Raw genomic sequence first — 6,569 nt, 5'->3', positions numbered from 1 at the left:
CCCAGCCCGCGGGGTGACACAGACACAACCAGCCGTCACTGATCTCTGCTCCGAAGGGTCTCGGCTCTCCGCCTTGACCACAGGGAACTCCTCCTAAACTTAGCCCAGAGTCCAGCTTTAGATGGCAAAGTGGCCTAAAATAGAAACCACGCCATGCGCTGTGTCATGTGGCTCGTTAGGGATGGTCTGGAACCAGTCCTGCTCCCAGTGCCCTCCATGCCCGCACACTCCGGACAGCCGGGGGTGCAGCTGGGTGTGCTGGCACTGGGGCGCCCGTGACCCCGCAGGGGGAGCGAGCAGGGGGCCGCACACCCCAAGGGCTCTCCCAGGGCCAGCAGCACGCCCGAGCTCTGTTCCCATCACGCAGAGCTGGGTGTTACGGATTCACACTGCAAATGTCACGACGGGCTGTCTGGAACCTGCCATCTCCCCCATTCTGTTGAATTACTAATTTTTAAATGAAATATTCATTGTTTCTATTTCTCAAACATAGCTGCACCTGTCAGACCTTGGGACTGGAGCCCCAGCATCAACACGCCGTGCAGAGCAGCCTACCAGAATCAAATTCCGGTGATGATGTCGATCCAAGCTTTGCTCCAGTTCTGTTTCCTGGAGGAGAACGCTTGGCAACTGAAACATGATTCCCTTGTAAAGGCATCTCCCCTCCTGTGCCAACCCTCCTCAGAGCAGTGCTGGTGAGATGCCAGGTGACTCAGTGGGCTTTGAATGTGTCATCGAGCTGTTTTGAGTCACTATTCCTCTTTTTGGGGTGTTTTTTGTAACCTTACCAACTGTGTATTCTCTATTTGATTTCCTAAAGCACGGGGAGCTGTTGGAGCCTCTGCCCAGAATTGGGGATATTAACTCCTCATGTATAACCCAGTTAGATAATTATATGGAGACACACTATTCATACAAATTTATCTGGCAAAAAAAAAGTGCATCTGTTCACCTGTCACAACATGCCAGAGACCTTCAAGACTTCACAAAAGTAAAAGCTAAATCTGAAATCTTAATGGAAATCACAGCTTTCCGATCTCTGTGCAGGGAAACTGCCGACCTGTCTCGCACAGATAAAGCAAAGCATTAAAATCAGCTTGCTGGCTGCTGGTTCTGCTGAAAATCCATTTTCTGAGGTTCAATCCAGAGCCATCTGAAGGTACAGGGCAAGCAGGCTTTGGATCAGATGTGAAGAAGAGAATTTCTCCAGCAAAAAAGGCTTTGGAAAGGAGCTTTTATTGAAAGGACCCTTCCCCGGTGTGATTCATGGCCAGGAGGAAGTTGTTCAGCACTGAGTGTAACGGTGAGGATGATAAGATGTCACAAGTCAAGGCCTGGGACGAGTGCCCTGGTTCCGGCAGCGCTGTCCCAGTGCTGTGACAGCTACACAGGGATCACCTCCTGACTCCAGCTGTGCAGGGAGGCCGCTCCCCACTCGGATGGTGACAAGACACAAAAGCAGCTTTTTCATTTCAAGTGGCACAAAAAGCACCAGGAGGAAAACTGAAAGGCTGGAGCGACCCCAGGAATGTGCTGCTGGAGGTCAGTGTGTTTTCCTTGCCGGGCTGTCACGGACGCTGCCGTCCAGCATCCTCCTTCCTGAGCAGCACCGAGGCTTCCACAGCTCCTCCTGCCTTTGCTCAAATTCCACCTCAAAGTCCCAAATGACAGCCTGGGGCTGGATAGAGGATCTGCTTTGCTGTTGAGCAGCCCCAAAGGGAGCTGTTTTCCCACTCACACAGGAGTCTCAGCAGTTTCTGGGCCCCACACCCAAACCAGATGAGGCCCCTGCTGTCCCCTCTGCTTCTCCAAGGGACATCACAGAGGGTTTAACACTGCTCATGCACCGGTCAGAGGGGCCAGGGAACTCTGAAGGGCCAGCACTTCTAAACATACTTAAAAAATAGTGTCATCATGTGTAATCTAAAAAAAAAGAGAGACCCACAGTACTAAATTGCAAAGTTGTAGAAATTGGCCATTAAATGTTCAAAGCAGCTGAAATGCAATTACAGTAACAGGCATGAATCAGGATAACCCTGGGCTTTGCAATATTTCAATCCGACTCTACTTTTTCCTTTTTTCCATTTTATTTTAATGATACATACATTAACTTATCAAGGACTAATGGAAATTACAAACCCTGGAATCACAGAATCACAGAATCACGCAGATTGGAAAAGACCTCCAAGTCTGACCAATCACCACCTTGGCAACTAGACCATGGCACTAAGTCCCATCCATGCATTTTTTTGAACACTTCCAGGGATGGGAACCCCACCACTGCCCTGGGCACACTGGTCCAGGGCTTTACAACCCTTCCAGTGAAGAAATTTTCCTAATATCCAACCTGAACCTCCCCAGCCCAGCCTGAGGCCGTTCCCTCTCCTCCTGTCCCTGTTCCCTGGGAGCAGAGCCCGACCCCCCCCGGCTGCCCCCTCCTGTGCAGAGCCACAAGGTCCCCCCTGAGCCTCCTTTGCTCCAGGCTGAGCCCCTTTCCCAGCTCCCTCAGCCGCTCCTGAGGCTCCAGCCCCTTCCCAGCTCTGTTCCCTTCCCTGGACATGCTGGAGCCCTTCAATGACAATGACACCTTCCACAGCATGTCCTTGACAGCCACAGAGCCAAAGGTGTCAGTGTTAAACTGTTGACCTGATGGATCCAACAGTAATTTATTAATTATTTTTCCAATTTCCCATCATTCTCCAATTAATCTCCTCCAAGTTTATTCTTAGCCTAAAGTCTTATTGTAGGATATTTTTTATTTCAGTCACTAATCAAAGTCACCTGAGGTGACCCAAGATGATTCTTAACTGACCCCCTGCCTGGCACTGCAGCAGTGCAGGGGCCGGAACACCAGTTCCCATTGCTCCAGGAGTCTGCAGGTACAGCATCCTCCTGGCCAGAGGAACCAAGGAATTGCTCAGCTTTGGAGTTTTAATGGTGCAAGTTCCTGTGGGTGGGAATTCCCAGCAGGCGCAGCCCTGAGCAGGTCACCAGGCTGTGTCTACAGGAAAGAATTATCACTGAAGATATTCAGTTAAAATAATATGATCTTCTAATGATATTTCAAGCAGCTTCTCCAATCCAACAGCTTGTTGCCCTCTCTTTGCCTGCTGTTTCTCTAATTATCCAACCTCAGGAGGAAGGTGATTAAGTGCTTATTAGGGAAAATAGATATGGTTTATTATGAAAAGCATTTTTTTCAGGCAGCTTTGTTGTAGCAACACAGCACATGACACAGGTTAGAGTTGTGCCAGTTTGCTTTTCCAGAGAAAAGACAGGTTCAGCAGAAAATGTTTTCAACCTTTTACTTATTTTTAGCTCACAAGGCAAACAATGTCATGGGATGGTTTGAGTGGGAAGGGACCTTGAAGTTCACCCCATTCCCACCCACCGCCATGGACAGGGACACCTCCCACTGTCCCAGGCTGCTCCAAGTCCCAATGTCCAGCCTGGCCTTGGACATTTCCACGGATCCAGGGGCAGCCACAGCTTCTCTGGGCAGCCTCTGCCAGGGCCTCCCCACCCTCCCAGGGAACAATTCCTTCCCAATATCCCATCCAGCCCTGCCCTCTGGCACTGGGAAGCCATTCCCTGTGTCCTGTCCCTCCATGCCTTGTCCCCAGTCCCTCTCCAGCGCTCCTGGAGCCCCTTTAGGCCCTGCAAGGGGCTCAGAGCTCTCCCCGGAGCCTTCTCCCCTCCTGACTGAACAGACCCAGCTCTCCCAACCTGGATCCATAGGAGAAAATGAAGAAGCCATATTAATCTAGTATTAATCTCATATGGATTATTATTTCCAGACATTCTGTCCACACTGAACTCCTGGCACATCCTCAATACCAATGGCTTCATCTTTGACTTGCAGGTGGCATCCTTGCAGAGCCAGGCTCAGCCAGCTGTGCTCCTACCTGGAAACACGGTCCTCAAAGCCATTTTCAGTGTTTGCTCAAAAATGTTGTCTCTGTTCCACTGAACTTGAAGTTCTGAGTCCCCCAAATCTTCATATCTGAGTAGTCCTGTGATAATCATCTTGATGGGCAGCCAAGACAGCTTCCTCGAGCTGCTTCCCTGCAGCAAAGCACTAATGGCACATCTTGTAAAATGGGGTTATTACAAGACAAAAAAATCCTAAAATGAGGCTCTTGCAAAATGTTCTGGCCAAAATGATATGTATGTAATAAAAATCTCATTATTTTCAAATTATTCATCTACTTTGCAAGAGAATGAGTCACAGCATCTGTTTTGGGGCCCCATCAGGATGACTGGCAGTGGGTGCCTGTCTCCTGGCACATTTGAGTCAGGGGGTGGCCCTCATGCTGTGCTGACCCCAATGTCACCTGCTGCCACTTGGCTTGAATGAACAATAAAATAGCACTTGTTGGATGGGAGCAGGAAGAATGGAAACACCTACACACGGAGGAACAGAGTGTAAATACTGTGGTCAGGGTCAGCATTCTTTTCAGGCATTCATCAAAAACCCAGGAGACCAAAATGAGTGAAACATTTAAATAGGATGAAAGATGAAAACCCAAAGCAAATGGGATGAGAAGAGCTGGTTTTGGGTAAAAAAACTGGCCAAGGGAGCCAGTTTGGAGCCCTGAGAAGGAAAACACCCATGTGTTCTGTGGTCTGACTATTCTTACTTAACCAGGACTTGGTGTGCTGACTGTTTTTTTAAAGACATATCTAACCCTGCCATCAGTTTTTCATCATAACAGAAACAGCCTGCAAAGGCTGAGATGGCTGTTGGGGCCACAGGAGGGAAGTGTATTAAAGGTCACTGTGTGGTACCAGGGGCAGCAAAGGACCTGGCACACCTTTGGTTTTGCTGTTCCTCTCTGTTCCAGGTGGGGATGGCTCCAGGACTGCAGCTCATGCACGGGATGGGCACGAAAGCCAGCCTCTGGAAAGGTGATCTGAGGGACCAGGGTGGGATGACCCAGGACAGGATGCTCTCACCTCACCACCACCATGTGCAGATTTTAACACAGCCAATAACTCAAGTGACATTTGTGCTGCAACTGCAGCCCAAGGAGTATCTTCCCACACCAGGCACCTCTTGTCTTTCCATAAGAAGCCAATTGGTAACTCAGTGGCTGTGCCTCAGATGGTAAGAGAGGTTTGGAAAGGACTCGTTGGGCTTTTAGGGTCAGCTGTTGGTGGCAATAGCATCAGGGGATGGCAGCTCTGGGAAGGATGACCCAGAGCCTCGGGATTGAGCTGCTGGAAGCTCTGGTGTTCTCATGTTTCAGCCCAGACTTCTCATGGCCATCGGATACTTGTTTCCCTGTACATCACCCTTGCTCTTAAGGGAGATGTGTTTACTGCTGTGTTTACTCCCTAAGTTTCACAAAGAACAACTGTATCTTTTCTCAGCATTCAGGTTTTCTGGCTAAACGAATTATTTCAATATTCTTGTACAAGAAAAAAATCAGGATTAGCCTATAATTGCTTTCCAGTCACATTTTAAGTTTGTGTCTCCTGATTAAAAGTGACCAGAGCTGCATGCATAATTCCAGAGAAGGTGCAGCAGAGCCTTCTATAATGGCGTTACCATTCCCCCACCTCCTGGAAATACCTCCAGGGATATGTGATTTTTGTCAGATCTGCTTCAGATTGGGAGTCTGTCGTCATCTTGAGATCAACAAATACACCCAGATTTTTCCCTTCTTCTGTCATTTCCAACTGATGAGCTCCCAGCTTGCGGCAGAGATTCTTGTTAGCAATTCCCAAGGGCATGACCTTGTACTTTCCACTATTAAATTTCATCCCATTTCCAGTGTGCCAGCACTCCATGTTATCCAGCTCTTCCAGCAATACAGCTATTCCTGCTGCAGGGCTGGTGCCTCCCAGCTTTGTGCCATCAGCAAATGCCATCAGCTCACTCCTGCCTTTTGTTCTGTCTGAAAAATATTGTGCAAGAGCAAAAGCACACACGGGCCAGGCTGTGGTCCTGGGATCCGGGGAGGTGAGGCTGGTTAGAGGGAACATGGGAATCCAGGCACTTTCTGACCACTCTTCCCTTCGTAATCTCACAAATTCCCTTTGTGCATCCACAGCTGGTGTGTGTTTGAGGTGACTTTCCTACCCTTTTCACCTAGCTATCTTTTTTTATGGACCTGCTTTCCATTAATTTATTGAATAAATTAATAAATCTATTCTATATCCATGTCTAGGAAACAATTATCAGGAGAACAATCTTAGTTAAAAGCAATCAATCTTTAGTAAAGACACAATGCATTTTTACTTTACATTTTTAAACTTACTTGTCTGTCCCCATGACACCCCAGCTTTTTCCTTTTTCTTTTATATTTTAAGCTTTTAATGCTCTTGAGGTCACACTAACAGGTGTCTAAATGACTGGATTGCTTTACTTCCTCCTGCTTAAAACCAATCAGTGCTTCAGGAGCTCCTCCATAATTCATTACCACCCTCCACCTCCCAGATTAAAACCCCTGTACTGGATGAGTGAGGATATGCTCCAGGTCCTTCAGGACTCTGGGTTTGGGATCCTTGTTCCCTGAGCTGTGTGTCAGGTTCTCACAAGCCTTGCTCTCCCTTTGGGTCCAGTA

Source organism: Aphelocoma coerulescens, chromosome 15, assembly GCF_041296385.1.
Source record: "Aphelocoma coerulescens isolate FSJ_1873_10779 chromosome 15, UR_Acoe_1.0, whole genome shotgun sequence".
Taxonomy (NCBI): Eukaryota; Metazoa; Chordata; class Aves; order Passeriformes; family Corvidae; genus Aphelocoma; species Aphelocoma coerulescens.
This window is presented reverse-complemented; position numbering follows the sequence as displayed.